At 33.3% G+C, this 21,259-nt stretch overlaps 1 non-coding gene across 1 annotated transcript; it reads right to left on the reverse strand.

The window, feature by feature from the left end:
- Window positions 1-20,141: 20,141 nt before the first annotated feature.
- Window positions 20,142-20,245, reverse strand: LOC130952819 (small nucleolar RNA R71). Its single transcript, XR_009074995.1, has one exon. It is a non-coding gene; the product is annotated as a small nucleolar RNA R71 (small nucleolar RNA).
- Between the last annotated feature and the right edge of the window lie 1,014 nt (window positions 20,246-21,259).

A 21,259-nucleotide genomic window follows, 5' to 3' on the forward strand; every position in this document is an offset into this window, starting at 1 on the left:
TTATAATTTGTTCTACTTTATTATTAAATAAAATATAAAAATACTAAATTTTGTGTTTCTGTCTTTTGTATCTTGTTTTGTATTATTTTAAAAAATAAATACAGCCTAAATGTTCGAGACTTATGACTAGTATGGCTAGTTACGTTGGGTGTGACAGCTTGACTCATATTCACCCTTCTGTATTTGATTTAAAGAAGCTTAACTATTGAAGGTTTATTTGTGTACGCATGCAAATTAAAGAACTTAGGGCCATATGCAGCCAAAATTGTTCACCGTCCCACATAACATTGGTCGCATATGAATGCCCTAATATCGTAGAGTTCTCAGTCTCATTGATACGAGGAGATTCTGGTCATCATTTAATTTGCATTTGGGATCAACTGCTCTGGAACATCAGCTTTGCATCATAAGCATCTTGAATCCTTCTCTTTTCCAATTGGCGATAGCCTTATGGATTTACGTTATCTGATCCTAGTGAACATGAATTTGTTAGTATCATTATTTCAATTTCAAAGCCATATCGATGCATTAATGTCCAAAGTTTGTCCGACAGCATTAAGTGAATAATTTTAGATGTAATAACTAATAAGTACATTTAGTTATAAATATTATCGAATAAAATTTTGAATTTTGAATATTAAATTAAATGAAAATGTTTGATAACAAAAGATAGGGTCATGCTACACATTCATGTAATTTTGTATCTAAGTTTTATTTAAATTGGCTAAACATCAAAAAAATCTAATACCATCCATTAAATGAAACGTGAAATATACGTGTTCAACACACACGAAACAACTGCTCTTGCCCAACGCTTCTTCTCTTCTTCTTCTTTTCTTCTTTCCCGCGCTTCTTCTTCTCCCGCGCTTCTTTTTCTTCTTCTTCTTCTCACGCTCGTTTACGCACAGAGTGTCTTCTTCTTCTTCGCGTTCCTCCTCCTCCTCCTCATTCTCCTCCTTCTTTTTCGCGTTGCTTCTTCTTCACGTGTTTTCTCCTTATCGTCATTCTTTTGTTGTTGTTGCTGCTATATTTTTTTTTTTTGCATTTTCCTCCTTCTCTCTGGTGAAGAAATAGTAGAAGGTAAGGAGGAGGGGTTTTGAATTGTGCAGAATAGAAATAAACAGAACACGTCATTATGGTGAAACAATTGTATAGTATTAAGTGAACGAAATATAATACATTATATAAAATCAAATTCAAACAGCTTCTGCATAATGAACTGAACCACGTACTCATACTGAAACAATTGTATATTATTAAGTGAATGAAACATAATACATTATTAAGTGAAATATTAAATTAAATGAAAATGTTTGATAACAAAAGATAGGGTCATGCTACACATTCATGTAATTTTGTATCTAAGTTTTATTTAAATTGGCTAAACATCAAAAAAATCTAATACCATCCATTAAATGAAACGTGAAATATACGTGTTCAACACACACGAAACAACTGCTCTTGCCCAACGCTTCTTCTCTTCTTCTTCTTTTCTTCTTTCCCACGCTTCTTCTTCTCCCGCGCTTCTTTTTCTTCTTCTTCTTCTCACGCTCGTTTACGCACAGAGTGTCTTCTTCTTCTTCGCGTTCCTCCTCCTCCTCCTCATTCTCCTCCTTCTTTTTCGCGTTGCTTCTTCTTCACGTGTTTTCTCCTTATCGTCATTCTTTTGTTGTTGTTGCTGCTATATTTTTTTTTTTTGCATTTTCCTCCTTCTCTCTGGTGAAGAAATAGTAGAAGGTAAGGAGGAGGGGTTTTGAATTGTGCAGAATAGAAATAAACAGAACACGTCATTATGGTGAAACAATTGTATAGTATTAAGTGAACGAAATATAATACATTATATAAAATCAAATTCAAACAGCTTCTGCATAATGAACTGAACCACGTACTCATACTGAAACAATTGTATATTATTAAGTGAATGAAACATAATACATTATATAAAATTAAATTCAAACAACTTTTTGCATAATAAACTAAACACAGTACTCATGGTGAAATAATTGTATAGTACTGAGTAAATGAAATACAATCAATTATATAAATTCAAATTTAAACAGCTTTTTGCATAATGAACCGAAAACGTCATTATGGTGAAACAATTCTATAGTACTGAGTGAACAAAACATAATCCATTATATAAAATCAAATTCAAATAGCTTTTTCTGCATGATGAACCGAAACACATACTCACGGTGAAACAATTGTGTAGTACTCAGTGAACGAAACATAATCCATTATATAATATCAAATTCAAAACACCTCTCTCTACGATTTAGATATTATCAATTCAATTCAATTCAATTCAAATTCAGAACACCTCCGTCTATTCAATTCAATTCAAATAAAATTAGTAATTACATTCCATTGAATTCGATTCAAAATTGAATTATCCAAATCGCTCTCATTCAACTGATTTGAAGTTGATTCATTCATTGTTTCAATTCAAAAGTACATATCGAAGAAGAAAACAAAGAAGAAGAAGAACGACAAAACTTATTACATTGAAGTCAATCCAGATCCATAACAAAGAACGCAAGTAGAGAAGAAGAAGAAGAAGAACAAGAAAGAAAATGCGAGTAGAGGAGAACGACGAAGCCTATAACGCAAGTAGATAAGAAGAAGAAAAAAAAGCGCGAGCAGAGAAGAAAAACGCAAGCAAAGAAGAAGGTTTACGTTGAGCAAAAGTCATAGAAAATTTACGTTATACGTGACGCGTGAATCACAAACGATTTCGAGATTGAAGAGGCGCGTATAGCAAAAAAATACTTGGATAACATCGATCCATGTATTTTTTACATGGATGTGGAGCATTATTTTTAAAAAATAATTAGTCAAAAATAGTTTAAATTTGTTTTATTTAATATTTATTAATTATCGTTAAAAATAAAAAATTACTAGAAACATAAGAATTTATTATTTTTAGTTATTATTTAGTCATCATATTAACTCAATTTTTTTAGTCTAGTTTTTTAGTTTAATAATTCATATTTTACTCTAAACTTTTAAATATTAATAACTAATTGATGGTCAAAAATACTAAATACGATAAATCAATGAATTATAGTTTAAATGGTATAGTTTCTCTATACTCACCTAAGAAATTGTGGATTCGAGTCTCTCTATCTTCAACCAATAAAAGAAATACTAAATACGATAAATTTAGATGGTTTATTTTTTATTACCTAGTATCACTGTAAATTATTTTGAAGTATTTTTTGAAATGTCTATTTTATTCTTTTAAATTTAGTCATTAATTAGTATTGACCTTTTTAAAATTGATCAATGAGATCATTTACTTTTAAAAGCAAAACTCGCTAATTTTTGGATAAACTTTCGTCTCATAACTGTTAATGTAATCTTTAGTTAGACGCTATCTGATTTTTTTTTTTTTTGTTAATTAGTTAAATGCTATTGATGTTATAATAGTTATTGTGATTTGATTCACTCATTCGCCATACAGTCAAGTTAATTAAGAATTTAGTGAGTTAATTGATTAGTCTGTACATATATTAGTTAGTAACTAAAGTAATTAGTTAGTTAATTTTTAGACATTTCTAATAAGTTAATTAAATTAGTTGAGAGAATTATCAAATGATTGGACACGTATATATTTACACAACATAACTAATTACAATGGCTTTTCTTCCTACTTAATTCATCTTTTCCAATTCACATCAGAACCTTTTTTTTTCTTTTTTTTCTCTTTCTTCCTTCTCAGTTCTTCACTCTACTCTCTCTTTCTCTGATTTTTCAACCTCTTATCTCTATAAATATATTCTCTCTAAAACTCATTCAACACAGATTGATAAGAGCTCATCACTTCTGATCTGTGCACGTTTCTACCGTTATTGACGTAAATATTTTTTTAATTGTGGCCAATACCTATTTGAAATTGCTTCATGTAACTTAATGATTTTACCAATTGTAATTTATAAAGGACGGATACTTTATTGAGTTGTTGTATCTGCGTGTCAGACATATTTGAGATACGATACTCATTGATGCTGTGTCCAAACTGTGTTTCAATAAAAAATAAAAAATTCTTCTTCAGACATACTTAGATACACCTAAATACCATCACGTGTTAGCGTGTCCGATCTTATTCTTAATATATATTCTTAAAATAAATTTAGATATAGTACAAATTATTATTTATTAAAACAAAAAATATTTTAAATACTTGAAATAATTAAAATAAGATATTAAAACCAAGTTAAAAAATTAATTTATATTAATATCAATAAAATATTAAAATATCATTACGGTTTATCTAAAAAATAATTTATATTTTATAGATATGCGTGTCCTCGTATCATGTAAAATTTTAAAATTCGCGTGTCGACGTGTCCCGTATCGTGTCGTGTCCCGTGTCCATATCAGTGTCCGTACATCATAGATTGTAACTAATGAATTAATTAAGTCTCATAAACCATTTTTTAGACGATACACTATATATAATAGCGCAATGTTAGCGTAGTTAAATATTACTCTTGATACTAGCTACCATGACTATTTAATACGAGCGCACTATACATATAGTGCAATGTTAGCGTAGTTAAATATTACTCTTGATACTAGCTACCATGACTATTTAATACGAGCGCACTATACATCCATGTAACCATGTAATCAAGTTGGCTCAAACTTAAATAGAGTCATGTACATTAATGATGACGAGTGAAAATACGCACCCGAAAATCTTTCGTTACTTCGCGCTCATTATAAAAAAATGTTACTTTTTCCTCAACACGAAACCGCTACACGAAACCGCTCATTCTCTTCGAATCTCTCTCAAAATCACTCAAATTTTAGTCACGATCTCTGCAAAAACCACTATTGGAGAAGAATCGCAAGAAGATTTAGCAAGGAACAACCAGAAACGAACGAAAACAGCAACAGAAATTCACCTTCCTTCTCCTCCTCATTCTCTTCTTTCTTTTTCGCGTTCTTTCTTCTTCACGTGTTTTCTCCTTATCTTCATTCTTTTGTTGTTATTGCTGTTGTATTTTTTTGTCTTTTAAACTTTCTCTCACTGGTGAAGAAACAGTAGAAGGTGAGGAGGAAGAGTTCTGAATTGTGCAGAAAAGAAATGAAGCGAAATGGCCAACTCCACTTAACCGAACATCATTCATGTGTTGAATAAAACGTCATAAACATTTAATCATCAAGAAAAATATTTTTACATGCACAAGGACTTAATTGAACACACTAACAATCAAGTAAATCAAAATGAGCAACTCCACTGACCCGAGCAACATTCATGTGCTGAATAAAATATCATAAATATTCAATCATCAAGAATAGCATTTTTCCATGCAAAAGAAGCCAACTGAACACATAACAATCAGGTGAACCGAAATGGTCAATACCACTGAACCGAACACCAATCATGTGCTGAATAAAACGTGATAAGCATTCAATCAGTAAGAAAAATATTTCTGCATGCAAAATGACTCAACTGAACACATTAACAATCAAGTGAATTAAAATGAGCAACTTCACTTAACCGAGCAAAATGTTGGTGATAATTATAACGAAAGAAAAAGAAGAATCTGCGTGCGCGAAGAAGAAGAAGCAGTAAAAGAACCTACGTGCGCGAATTTGAAAAAAGGAGGAGGAGGAAGAGGAGGAGAAATATTATTCTTGTTGATTGAAAGTTGATCACCATTTATTCACCACATGAACATTGTTTGGTTCGGTGGCCTTTGTGATTTTGATTCACCAAATGAATGTTGTTCGGTTCGGTGGCCTCCTTTTACTTTGTTCAGAGTTTAAGATTATTATGATAGCGTGCAGCAATCATTTCCTACCTGTCTCAACGTAATAACCTCATATAACTGATTTGAAGTTGAATTATTCATTGTTTCTATTCAAAAGTGTAGATCGAAGAAGAAAACTAAGAAGAAGAAGAAGAACGACGGAACTTATTACGTTGAATTCAATGCAGATCAATAATGAAGAATGCGAACAGAGAAGAAAAACGCGAACAGAGGAGAACGACGAATTTTATTATATTGAAGAAGAAAAAGAAGAAGAAGAAGAACGAAAACGCGAGAAGAGAACAAGGTTTATGTTGAGAAAGGTTTGTCACGCAGCAGAAAGTTTACGTTATATACATTATATGAGGCGCGTGTATAACAAGCGCGTAAGAGGGTTGGGAAAGCGCATCTGATTGAAATTATAGATAAAAAAATTACATAAATGTAGAGCTTTTCCGTATTTAATAATATAGATAGTTTTAAACTGTGATTATTATAGTATCAAGAGTAATATTTAATTATTTATTAATTTTTTACAATTTCATCACATTTTTACTTAGATTCTTCAAATTAAAAAATTTGTAATTAAATTTCTATATTAAATAAAAACTTTTAATTAGATTCTTTCTAACTTATTTTTAAAATACAACTTTTTTACATACTAGTTTTTACGTTTGATATATGATGAATTATACAATATTTTTAAAAAATATTTTAATATTATTGTATTTTTAAAATAATAACTATTGAAATTTTAATTATAACTTTTTTATCTAGTATAAATATTAAATTATAAATTTAAATTGTAAGAATTTAATTAAAAAATCAGTAAAATTATACAGAATAATTAAACTTATTTTAGAAAGAATGAGGGGCTTAATTAAATGGTTATGTTAAAATGTGAGGAATCAAATTAATTTTAGTTATGAAAGCAATTTCAAGGTGCTAGCTTGGTTAGATAAACAAACTTTGATTTGGCCGGGTTTATAATATATAGAACTCTCAAGTTGCCAACTTGCCATTATATATATTTGCTTGAAAGTTTTTAAACTCAGAAAGAAAAAAAAAGGCGTTGTCGTGTGTTGAATGTTGATTAACAAAACACCAAAACCCCATTAAAAAATAAATTAAAGAAAGACCAAGGCGATATAATGGTTGACCAACATAGGGACTCCCAACTTTCTTCAACTTGGAATAATATGGTATTTGTTACGGTGTCGTTAATACTTAAACGTAAAAAATAAAAAAAATAATAAATTTTAAATATTTAAATTTACATAAAAAATAAATTCAGAAAAAAATCGATACTAAACTAAAGAATTATCGAATTTCCCGAATAATATACACCAGCTGAATTCCATGTGCGTTAGAAAATATTAATCAATTTGTTTTTCTACATGTAATTATAATTTAACAGATATTTTAGATCGAAGGAAGTTTTAATTTTTTTTTTTACCATACTATATTTTAGATTGACTTTGATTGTCCGCCATTCAAAATGTTTTATTTTTTATGTTTGGTATTATCTAGGGCTATAATTAAATAAAAATATTATTTATACATTAAAATTAATGACTAAAATTAGTTATCAATATATTTGTATATAAATATATATATAGTTTAATTTATTTTTAATATATATTTATATTAATTATTTTAATATATATTTTATATTAATAATTAATTTTAATAATTGATTTTGGTATACATGTAATATATATATATAATAAAAAAAACTTTTCTTTCTACCTCGTTACTCCTTAGTATTCTATTATTTGTGTCAACATCGGTATCCCGACGCATCTGTTTACTAATTTTTAACATATTATATTCAGTAAAAAACACTATAAAATAAATAGATTAATAAAATGATAAAATAAAATATTAATTATTATTAAATTTATAATTTTTATTATATATAAATTTTATTATTTTAATTTAGAAGTGATTAATCACTCGTTTAATTTTACTATATTATTAATTTCTTTACTTTACAAGGATTTAATCTTATTATCGATGTTCTGAAAACTGATTCGAACCGGTCGGTCGAATCGAGAACCGTTAACAAATACGGTTCGAATAGAAAACAAAACCGTCAAATTCAAAAATCGTAGTTAGACTGTCAAACCGGCCAGAAATCGGTCGGTCAAATCGAATCGTGACTCGGCCGATTTTTTAATTTTGTCAAAAAACGTACACGTTTTGATTTTGCCAAAAGGTGAACCCTAGCACTCTTTCACGCACACACCCACACTGCAGAGAGCCACTCTCGAGCCTCCCCTCCAGCCCTCCACTCTCACCTCTCGCTTTCACCACGTTCAGTCTCCACCGCGAGCTTTCAGCGCAACCTCCGTCCAGCCACCGCCTCCGTCGCAAGGTCCTTGGAAGTCACTCACCGTCGAAAGTTCCTTTCAGCCAGCTTTCCGTTCGCGTAGAGCTTTCCTTTCAGCCGTCGAAATCGCAGCCACCGCCAGCGCCAGTTGCCGTCGCGCAGTCTTCTCGCCGGCGCCAAATCTATTCGACCCTTCCACCCCAGCCATTGTCCCTATCACCGCCAGCTCTGCACTCTTCCCTGTCTTCCACTAACCCTAGGTATAAATTTTATTTTTTGTAATAATAATTGTTGAAGCATTGATTTATTGTTGGTTCTAAACCTTGCTGTTGATTGCTTGAAGCATGATTAATTGTTGAAGCATTGATTAATTGTTGGTTTTAAAGTCTAAACCTAGCTGTTAATTGCTTGAAGTATGATTAATTGTTGAAGCTGATTGCTTGAAGCATGATTAATTGTTGAAGCATTGATTAATTTTTGGTTCTAAAGTCTAAATCTTGCTGTTAATTACTTGAAGCATGATTAATTGTTGAAGTATTGATAATTGATTAGTTGTTGGGTGCTAAACCTTAATAATTAACATTTTTGCTTAATTAGATCCTTATATATGCACACACGCAAGCTAAGATTGAAGTATTTATAGTTTTATGTATCTGTGTGTGCAAGGTTGCTTGCAATTATCCACACGAGAACATAACATTCAAGATAGATGAGAGTAGTAGCAACCCTAATTACTTGGCATTTGTGATTTGGTATCAATAGGGAATTAGAGACATAACTACTGTTCAGCTTTGTGAGGTATATTATATATATATATACACATTCTCCTACTTCTAAATTATTCTTCTGAATCAAGCAATTATTGTCAAGAGTAGTTAAAATTTGAGTCTTCAACATCTTACACTAATGCTATTATCCTATGTAATGAAATAGTGGTTATTGTTATGACTCAAAAAATTATTTTTCATCATATATATTGCATTGGAATCACTAAATAGACACCCTCACAAAAACCATTACTGGAAACTCTTTATTGTGTTATATATATATATATATGTGTATGTATGTAAGAATTAAGTTCCTAGTATATAACTAACATGTATAAAATATTATTGAACAGTTAGTCAGTAATATTTAAAAATGTTAGTTAAAAATATTGTATTAAACTATTAAACTAAAGGCATTAAACTGTTGACTAAAAATATTAGCTAATATGAATTAAAATTGTTGACTCCTAGACTTCTTTCATTGTGGATGATACTAGCAGCTAGTATTATTGATCATACATATAATTATTATGCAGACTGAGAATTTTGAGTGCAAGCTACTAGATCGGAGCCATGGTGCAGTGTGGAGTAGCACCTGTGACATTGATGGCATTGATTAGTTGATTAGTTGATTAGTATTCATGAGAGCATGCATGTTCAATAACCATTATAGAGTTTCCATATCACCTGCGTATTTGTTGTCTGCATATGTTGTAATATGAAATGAAATTTTGGCAAGAGACAACTTTTTTGGATGTCTGGTGCCATTGATTTATATGGTTCAGTTTGGTGATGTCCGTTTTAGATGCATGAACAGAAATCTTGGATGATATTTTTTCGCATAATGTATTTATATATTTTTTTATTTTATTATAAAACGGTTTTTTTGGTTCAACTATAATCAAACCGATTAAACCTATAAACCAGTAAACTAATAGCTAGAACGATTCGATAACCGATTTGGTTTTCAGAACCTTGCTTATTACACGAGACTCAATAATTACAAAATAAAAGCCAACCTCGCAAGATATCCTAGCCCAATTATTATAAGTTTGGAAATTTTTCTTCTCGGCGATATATAGTTTATTAAAAAAATTATTTTATATTAATATAACGAATCAATTATTAGTCAATTATCTATCTATATATATATATATTAAAATATAAAATAATTATACATTTACCTCTATAATCAAAATACATAAATAATATAATGCACTAGAGTTATATTTAAAACCAACATACAAATACAAATATATATCAAAATATAACAAAAATATTTAATAACCAAAAAATTTAGTTGAAATCAAACAAAATTTATTTTATTTAATATTTATTAAATAAAATAAAATAAATATTAAATAAAATAAATTTAATAAAATAAATAAAATAAATTTTGGCTCTTATTTTTTGTTTATCTAATATTACTGAAAATATAATGGCAAATAGTGTATTCTAGTTAAATGGTTGAGTAGGTAACTAACATAGATATGGGTGTTAAAAGCCTTTGCTGGGAGCGAAACGAATTACAGCCACCTGAAGCACATCAGATTTCAATTCAATGTCAATATTCTTCTATTTATGTTTCGGCTTCTTTATTTTTTTTGTCCCCTGCCTCTCTTATTAATTGCATAACTTCATGCCTTCATGGTAGGGATGCATTTCATATTTTGCCTCCAGTGTCTTCTTCTCATCAACATGATTTCTTTCATTTTCCACGACAACTCAACATTATGATTAATAAATTTATAAGAATTTAAAAGAGATAATAATTAAATTGATTTATTAGTTTTTATGTGATAATTTAATAATCAAAATCCTAATTTACCGAAACATTTTACTCCAATACTCTCTTCTTTTTCAACCGGCGCTACCCCCACCTTCATCAATAATCATCCCACTTCACCTTTGCTGCTTGACTTGCCACACATCACTCACCTTTAGTAAAAATAACCATCCACTTAAAAATAAAAATAATCATCCACATACCTAATGAATTGAACATCTAACATATTTTAATTAATTACGGAAAAGTTTTACATCCATGTAATTTTTTCATCCAAGCTATCCAAGTAACTTAAATCAGACGCGCCTCCCCAACCCCCTTACGCGTTTCTTATATACGCGCCTCATAACGTATATAACGTAAACTTTCTGCTGCATGATAAACCTTTCTCAACGTAAACCTTGTTCTCTTCTCGCGTTTTCGTTCTTCTTCTTCTTCAACCTAATAAAATTTGCCATTCTCCTCTGTTCGCATTTTTTTCTCTGCTCGCATTCTTCATTATTGATATGTATTGAATTCAATGTAATAAGCTCCGTCATTTTTATTCTTCTTCATTTTCTTCTTCGATCTACACTTTTGAATGGAAACAATGAATGATTCAACTTCAAATTAGTTGAATGAGGTTATTACGTTGAGACAGTTAGGAAATGATTGCTGCATGCTATCACAATAATCTTAAACTCTGAACAAAATAAAAGGAGGCCACCAAACCGAACAACATTCATTTGGTGAATCAAAATCACAAAGGCCACCGAACCGAACAATGTTCATGTGGTGAATAAATGGTGATCAACTTTCAATCAATAATAATAGTATTTCTCCTCCTCTTCCTCCTCCTTTTTCTTCTTTCAAATTCGCGCAACGTAGGTTCTTCTTCTGCTTCTTCTTCTTCGCGCACGCAGATTCTTCTTCTTCTTTCGTTATAATTATCACTGACAACACCAACATTTTGCTCGGTTAAGTGGAGTTGCTCATTTTGATTCACTTGATTGTTAATGTGTTTAGTTGAATCCTTGTGCATGCAGAAATATTTTTCTTACTGATTTAATGCTTATCACATTTTATTCAGCACATGATTGGTGTTTGGTTCAGTGGTATTGACCATTTCGATTCACCTGATTGTTATGTATTCAATTGACTTCTTTTTATAGAAAAATGCTATTCTTGATGATTGAATGTTTATGACGTTTTATTCAGCACAAGAATTTTGCTCGGGTCAGTGGAGTTGCTCATTTTGATTTACTTGATTGTTAGTGTGTTCAATTGAGTCCTTGTACATGTAGAAATATTTTTCTTGATTATTAAATATTTATGACATTTTATTCAGCACATGAATGATGTTTGGTTCAGTGGAGTTGGCCATTTCGGTTCATTTCTGTTATGCATAATTCAAAACTCTTCCTCCTCACCTTCTACTGCTTCTTCACAGAGAGAAAGATTAAAAGACAAAAAAATACAGCAGCAATAACAACAAAAGAATGAAGATAAGGAGAAAACACGTGAAGAAGAAGGAACGCGAAAAAGAAGGAGAAGAATGAGGAAGGCGAATCTCTATTGCTGTTTTCATTCATTTCTGGTTGTTCCTTGCCAAATCTTCTCGCGATTCTTCTCTAGTAGTGGTTTTTGCAGAGATCGCGACTGAAGTTTGAGTGATTTTGAGAGAGATTCAAAGAGAAGGAGTGGTTTCGTGTTGAGGAAGAAGCAACATTTTTTCATAATGAGCACGAAGTAACGAAGGGTTTTCGGGCGCGTGTTTTCACTCGTCATTAATGTGTGTAACTCTATTTGGGCTTTGGCCAACTTGATTACATGGTTACATGGATGTGTAGCGTGCCCGTTTTAATTATATATAACTACACTCAATCCAGTCAAAATAATCATCTACATAAAAATTAAAATAACCATCTGCATACCTACTAAAACTATCGTCGTAAATTGACCATTAAATATATTAAAATATCTCATTTTTATTAAGAATAATTATCTCATTTATATGAAAAATAAACATCTACATACATATATAAAACTTCTGCTGTATACTGTCTTCCAGCATCGGTCTGTGCGTCCAGCATCGATCTTCCGATTATCCATACACTTCTCCGGTGATGCTGCTGTCGCTGTCATCATGCGTCCGGCTGTGGTACAGTGCCTTCAACCCTGAGCATGAGAATGGGGTCTCCTCACAGCGCAATGCCATGCAAGTGGAGAGGTTCGCTGTTTTCTTCAACCTTGGAGTCATCTGCAGCCTGTGCTCCAATGCAAATTTTTCTCTTTCTTCTCTTTGGATCAAATTGAGGAAGGATTGAAGGGTGAAAATAAAAATGGAGTTTCAGAAAGTTGCTAGACTTCCCCATGGCGATTAATATTAATCAAATTTATGTACCTTCTTCCCCTGAAAGTTTCAACTGGTTTTAGGGCCTTCATCAATCAATACATGATTTGGAATTGAGTGGGTAAGTTTAGCTGATTTGGGAGGCGAGAAATGCTATGTGAACCTAAAAATGTTGATATCATCGAGGGAGAAATGCATAATTCTAAGTGATGATGGATATTCATAGAGAAAGGGCATTAAGTCAACACTTTTGTGGATCTCTCTTACCATGTTTGATGTTCAGATAACATGCAAATGACATTTCTCTTCACGGGTTGAATGGTTCGAAAGCTCCTCGCTAGGGTTAGGGTATAACTTAGTCTTCAGCAAAGCGCTTCTCACACCGGCAATTCCGTCAGTTTCAGCAGCACCGACGAGAGAGAGAGGGAGAGGGAAACTGGTTGGAGGTGTTTGTAATTGTTTGGAATCTATATTTGTTTTGTATTTAAAATTGAAAATAATTTTGTAATTAATTAATTTAATTATCATTTAATGTTAATTTTAAAAATATTTCCATTGTACACATTGTATACTAATTAAATTGGCTCCTCATACTTTCTCATATAAAAAACTATTAATTGTGATCCCGAATATACAAACACAAAATATCAAGCTACCGTAATAAAAACATTGATAAGTGTTACCTAAATGTATTAGCTATAACAGATTGACATACTTAGCTTAGTTAGCATTTGTAGTGATTAATAGTTAGTTACTAGTTAGTGTATTCAATGAGCCTAAGATATTTATCATATATATAAGTTGGTATATAAAGTAGAATTTGCTAATTGATTCTGTTAGCTTGCCAATCAGTGTGATCGTCAACATATGCAAGGATCATAGTGAAGGAAGTCTCGGATTTGTGTTTTGTGAACAAAGAATAATCATTCTTCGACTGTTTTTAGCCGTGAGCACGGAGAACAGAGCAAAACTTAAGATTTCACTGTCTACTAGCTTGCTTGAGTCCATAAAGGTACTTGTCAAGTTTGCAAACCAAATCAAGAGAGGAGAGTAGTAATCCTGGGGGAGTCTTCGTATACACTATTTCCTTTAACTCACCATGAAGGAATGCGGTGTTTACGTCAAATTGGTGGCAGTGCCAACCCTTGTTTGCAGTGAGAGCAAGAACCAATCACACAGTAGTGATCTTAACAACTAGACTGAATGTGTCCATGTAGTCTAAACCATATCATTGTGTATAGCCATTTGCAACTAGGTGTGTTTTGTGCCTCTCCACTGATCTATTGGGATTATACTTGACTTTGAACACCCAACGGCAGCCAATAGTTTTCTTACCTGGTGGTAAAGGGGTGAGAGTCCAAGTTTTAGTTTGCTCAAGTGCCAAAAGTTTAGCGTTAATGGCATCTTTCCAACAGTCTTTTTGGATGGCTTCTTCATAGGTTTTTGGCTCATCATGTGTGGAAACAGCAAGAGAAACATTCAATTGGTTAGTGGACAGAGAAGAGTAAGACATTGAATTGAAATTGGATATTTACATTTTGAAATTGGCATAGCTTGTTGAGCAGTAATATTATTTGCACAATAAAAATCATTTAGATATGCTAGTACTCGCCTAGTCCTACTAGACTTTCCAAGAGGTGCAGGGTGAGGTGATGCATGAGTGTCTATGTGAGTATGTACATGAGACAAGGATGATGCTTGTGCATTAGGAATTGAGCTTGCAGTGTTATGAGGAATAGAATCAGTGACAGAAGTCTGTTGATGCTGATGCAAAGTTGGAGTTGAATGCACATGTTAGTAAAATGAAAGATGATCATGATATGCAAAGGGGTCTGTCCATGGGACATGTGATGTGCTTGTGATAGCAACAGAGTTGACATCTGAAGAGGCAGTATTGGTTTTGAATGAAAACTCAAACTCATAAAATATGACATTTCTAGAAAGAAAAGTTTGTCTTGTTTTTAGATCATAAAGAAAAAAAATTATTTGATCCCTTCTTTATATCCTAGAAAATAACATTTTTGAGCTCGTGCATCTAACTTCTTCCGATTTTGTGTTAAAGTGGATGCAAAGACAAGACAATCAAAAATTTTGATGTGGTTTAGATCAGGAAATTTGCCATGTAATTTTTGAAAGGGGGTAGATTTTGTAAAATGGGATTAGAGATTCTATTGATGAGATGCATAGCGTGTGTCACTGCTAAATCCCAAAATTTTGTTGGAACATTTGATTGAAAAAATAGAATCCTAGTCACCGTAAGAGAATGTGTTACATTGGTGCTTCATCTCAGCTATCTTATTTTGCTGAGGAATTTCCACACATGATTTTTGCTGTAAAATTTCTTTAGAAGCAAAGAAATTGTGCAAGTTGAATTTCGGACCATTATCTGATCCGACACATTTGATGGATTTTGAAAATTGGGTTTCAACCATTTTGATGAAGTTGTGCGGAATTAATGAAACCTCATATTTATTTTTCATGAACTTAATCCAAGTAAAACAAATATTGTCATTGATGATAGTAAAAAAGTACTTAAAATCAGATGTAGATACAATTAATAGAGAGCCCCAAGTATTAACATGTATTAAATCGAAATTCAAGTCAGCTACTGAACTACTAATAGGAAAAGGAATTTTCTTCTATTTTGCAAAATGACAAGGTTTACAAGCTACAACATTATTGTTACATTTAATGAAAGAAAAATATTTTTGCAGTGTTTGCAAAACTGAATTATTCAAGTGCCCTAGTCTGCTGTGCCACAATTGTGACTGTTGTGTAGACGAGACAGTATTCTCATATGTGTAATGTAGTATTTGTGATGAATGTTGTGTAATACAATGAGCTACAGTATGATCATTTGAATGATCCAGTACGTATAAACCAGTGTTGCTTTTAGCTTTGTCAATCATCTTCAATAGATAGTGATCCCAAATCTGACACCATGTATGTGAAAACAAAAATAAATAATTCAATATCTTTGTAACTCGTGAAACTGACACCAAATTGAATTTAAAGACAGAAATGTGGAGAACATTCTCTAAGTAAAAATTTGTATTAAAAATTATTGTGCCAGCAATGGTAGTAGTGGCAATGGAGCCATCAGGCATGTGCGCAGTAACGGGCCAGGTACAATATTTTTTAAAGACTGAAAATATTTAGAGAAAAACAAACGTGATCAGTAGCATCTGTGTCCACTACCCAAGTATCTGATCTAAGAAATTTTTTATTGACAGATAAAGATGCAGCTAAAAGGGTACCTTTGGTGATCTGTAAGCCTTTTGGCTCAAACTGAAAATATTTAGAGAAAAACAAAAGTGATCAATAGTACCTGTGTCCACTACCCAAGTATCTAATATAAGAAATTTTTTATTGACAAATAAAGATGTAGCTAAAAGGGTACCTTTGGTGATTTGTAGGCCTTTTGCCTCAATTGATGTAGTGATTTGGTTGATATTGTTATTAGATTGGGTTGACTATTGTAAGATGGATGATGAGCGGATAATTTGTACCCTTTTTGGCATTGTTTTTAGTATGTTTTTAGTATGATCTAGTTAGTTTTTAGTATATTTTTATTAGTTTTTAGTTAAAATTCACTTTTCTGGACTTTACTATGAGTTTGTGTGTTTTTCTGTGATTTCAGGTATTTTCTGGCTGAAATTGAGGGACCTGAGCAAAAATCTGATTCAGAGACTGAAAAGGACTGCAGATGCTGTTGGATTCTGACCTCCCTGCACTCGAAGTGGATTTTCTGGAGCTACAGAAGCCCAATTGGCGCGCTCTCAATGGCGTTGGAAAGTAGACATCCTGGGCTTTCCAGCAATATATGATAGTCCATACTTTGCCCAAGATTTGATGGCCCAAACCGGCGTTCAAAGTCACCCTCAGAAATTCCAGCGTTAAACGCCGGAACTGGCACCTAAATGGGAGTTAAACGCCCAAACTGGCATAAAAGCTAGCGTTTAACTCCAAGAAGAGTCTCTACACGAAAATGCTTCATTGCTCAGCCCAAGCACACACCAAGTGGGCCCGGAAGTGGATTTTTATGTCATTTACTCATCTCTGTACACCCTAGGCTACTAGTTTTCTATAAGTAGGACCTTTTACTATTGTATTTTCATCTTTGGACATCTAGTTCTTAGATCAGATCTTGGTTCTTCTGGTTCCCTCTCTGGGGCCGAAACCAATGATCACTTTTGTTCTTATGTATTTTCAACGGTGGAGTTTCTACACACCATAGATTAAGGTGTGGAGCTCTGCTGTACCTCGAGTATTAATGCAATTACTATTGTTCTTCTATTCAATTCCGCTTGTTCTTTGTCCAAGATATTCATTTGCACCCAAGAACATGATGAATGTGATGATTATGTGACACTCATCATCATTCTCACGTATGAACAAAGTGACTGACAACCACTCTTGTTCTACAAGCAAACGAGGCTCTAATGTTTATCTCTTGGATTCTTTAACCGGAATCTTCGTGGTATAGGCGAGAACTGATGGCGGCATTCAAGAGAATCCGGAAGGTCTAACCTTGTCTGTGGTATTCTGAGTAGGATTCAATGATTGAATGACTGTGACGTGCTTCAAACTCCTAGCAGGCGGGGCGTTAGTGACAGACGCAAAAGAATCACTGGATTCTATTCCGGCCTGACCGAGAACCGACAGCTGATTAGTCATATGCTGTGACAGAGCATAGGAACATTTTCACTGAGAGGATGGGAGGTAGCCACTGACAACGGTGAAACCCTACATAAGCTTGCCATGGAAAGGAGTAAGAAGGATTGGATGAAGACAGTAGGAAAGCAGAGAGACGGAAGGGAAGGCATCTTCATACGCTTATCTGAAGTTCCTACCAATGAATTACATAAGTACCTCTATCTTTATCTTTATGCTTTATTCGTATACCACTATACCCATTTGAGTCTGCCTGACTAAGATTTACAAGGTGACCATAGCTTGCTTCATACCAGCAATCTCCGTGGGATCGACCCTTACTCGCGTAAGGTTTATTACTTGGATGACCCAGTGCACTTGCTGGTTAGTTGTGCAAAGTTGTGTAGTGATCACAATTTCGCGCACCAAGTTTTTGGCGCCGTTGCCGGGGATTGTTCGAGTATGGACAACTGACGGTTCATCTTGTTGCTTAGATTAGGTATTTATCTTCAGAGTTCTTAAGAATGAATTCTAGTGTTTCAAGGTGATGTTCTTATCATCACCAAAGCTGATTGATTCTCATCAATTTAGCTCTTGAATGCAATGTCCTGCTGAAGCTTGGCTAGCCATGTCTAATTCCTTTAGACTGAAGCTTTAAACTAACATTGCATGATTCCTGGAATTCTCATTAAGAATTTTGATACCTTTATTTTCTTTTCCATATAATTTTCGAAAAAGCACAAAAAAAAATTACAAAATCATAAAAACCAAAAATATTTTATGTTTCTTGTTTGAGTCTAGAGTCTCATGTTAAGTTTGGTGTCAATTGCATGTTTCTGTTCTTTTTGCATTCATGCATGTGTCTTCATTAATCTTCAAGTTGTTCTTGATGATTTTATTACTCTGATTTTTAATTCTCTTGACTTGAGTGTTTATATGTCTCATATGCATTCTCATTTTGTTAGTGTCAGCAGTATACAAACTGCTAAGTTTGGTGTCTTGCATGCATTGTTATTTGATTTTAGTTGCATTTTGATCGTTAAAAATCCAAAAATATTTTTAATTTGTGTCTTCTCAAGTCAATAATACAGAGAATTGAAGATTCAGAACATACAGCAGAGGAATTGCATAGAAAAAGCTGGGCGTTCAAAACGCCCAGTGAAGAAGGACAGACTGGCGTTTAAACGCCAGCCAGGGTACCTGGTTGGGCGTTTAACGCCCAAAAGGGTATAGTTTTGGGCGTTAAATGCCAGAATGTGCACCATTCTGGGCGTTTGACGCCAGGATGTCACAAGAGGGAAGATTTTGTTTTCAAATCAATTTTTCTTCAAGTTTTCAAAGTTTTTCAAAATCAAATCTTTTTCAAATCATATCTTTTCAATCAAGTGTTTTCAAAATCAATTTCTTTCCTTTTTCAAAGATACTTGCTATCAATTAATGATTTGATTCAACATTTCAAGTATGTTGCCCTTTCTGTTGAGGAAGGTTTAATGTTTGAATCATATCTTTTCTTGTTAGGCAAGTCATTAATTTTTAAAAATCAAATCTTTTTAAAATGTTTTTCAAATCATATCTTCTCAATCACATCTTTTTAAAACTAATCATATCTTCTTAACCACATCTTTTTCAAACTAGTTTTCAATCAAATCTTTTTTATTTCTAATTTCAAAATATTTTTCAAAATCACTTGATTTCTTTTCCACTTTCATTTTCGAAAATCAAGTAGTGTTTTTCAAAAAAATTTTCAAAATCCTTTACTTAATTTTCGAAAATTACTTCCCTTCTTCTCACATCCTTCTATTTATGGACTAACACTATTCCTTAATGTAAAATTCGAACTCCATCTTCTTTGATAAGTTCGAATTTTCTACTTCTGTCTTCTATTTTTCTTTTCCTCTGACACCTCAAGGAATCTCTATACTGTGACATAGAGGATTCCACATTTTCTTGTTCCCTTCTCTTTCTTATGAGCAGGAGCAAAGACAAAAGCATTCTTGTTGAGGCTGATCCTGAACCTGAAAGGACCTTGAAGAGAAAGCTAAGAGAAGCCAAAGCACCACTCTCTGTAGAGGACCTAACAGAAATCTTCAAAAAAGAAGAACACATGGCAGCCGAAAACAACAATAATGCAAACAATGCAAGGAAGGTGCTGGGTGACTTTACTGCACCTACTCCCGATTTCTATGGGAGAAGCATCTCTATCCCTGCCATTGGAGCAAACAACTTTGAGCTTAAGCCTCAATTAGTTTCTCTAATGCAATAGAATTGCAAGTTCCATGGACTTCCATTGGAAGATCCTCATCAGTTTTTGGCTGAGTTCTTGCAAATCTGTGACACTGTCAAGACCAATGGGGTTGACCCTGAGGTCTACAGACTTATGCTATTCCCTTTTGCTATAAGAGACAGAGCTAGGACATGGTTGGACTCACAACCTAAAGAAAGCCTGGACTCATGGGAAAAGCTAGTCAATGCCTTCTTGGCAAAGTTCTTTCCACCTCAAAAATTGAGTAAGCTTAGAGTGGAAGTCCAAACCTTCAGACAGAAGGATGAAGAATCCCTCTATGAAGCTTGGGAAAGATACAAACAGTTGATCAGAAAATGTCCATCTGACATGCTTTCTGAATGGAGCATCATAGGTATTTTCTATGATGGTCTCTCTGAACTATCCAAGATGTCTTTGGATAGCTCTGCTGGAGGATCTCTTCATTTGAAGAAGACGCCTACAGAAGCTCAAGAGCTAATTGAAATGGTTGCAAATAATCAATTCATGTACACTTCTGAAAGGAATCCTGTGAACAATGGGACTAATCAGAAGAAAGGAGTTCTTGAGATTGATACTCTGAATGCCATTCTGGCTCAGAACAAGATATTGACTCAACAAGTCAATTTGATTTCTCAAAGTCTGTCTGGAATGCAAAATGCACCAAGCAGTACTAAGGATGCTTCATCTGAAGAAGAAGCCTATGATCCTGAGAACCCTTCAATGGAAGAGGTGAATTACCTAGGAGAACCCTATGGAAACACCTATAATTCTTCATGGAGAAATCACCCAAATTTCTCATGGAAGAATCAACAGAGACCTCAACAAGGTTTCAACAACAATAATGGTGGAAGAAACAGGTTTAGCAATGGCAAGCCTTTTCCATCATCTTCTCAGCAACAGATAGAGAATTCTAAGCAGAACCCCTCTGACTTAGCAAACATGGTCTCTGATCTAATCAAAACCACTCAAAGTTTCATGACTGAAACACGGTCCTCCATTAGGAATTTGGAGGCACAAGTGGGACAGCTGAGCAAGAAAGTTACTGAACTCCCTCCTAGTACTCTCCCAAGCAACACAGAAGAAAATCCAAAAGGAGAGTGCAAGGCCATCAACATGGCCGAATTTGGAGAGGAAGGAGAGGCAGTGAACGCCACTGAGGAAGACCTCAATGGGCGTGCACTGACCTCCATTGAGTTCCCCAATGAGGAACCATGGGAATCTGAGGCTCAAAATGAGACCATAGAGATTCCATTGGACTTACTTCTGCCTTTCATGAGCTCTGATGAGTATTCTTCCTCTGAAGAGGATGAGTATGTCACTGAAGAGCAAGTTGCTAAATACCTTGGAGCAATCATGAAGCTAAA

Source organism: Arachis stenosperma, chromosome 9, assembly GCF_014773155.1.
Source record: "Arachis stenosperma cultivar V10309 chromosome 9, arast.V10309.gnm1.PFL2, whole genome shotgun sequence".
In the NCBI taxonomy this organism is placed as follows: domain Eukaryota; kingdom Viridiplantae; phylum Streptophyta; class Magnoliopsida; order Fabales; family Fabaceae; genus Arachis; species Arachis stenosperma.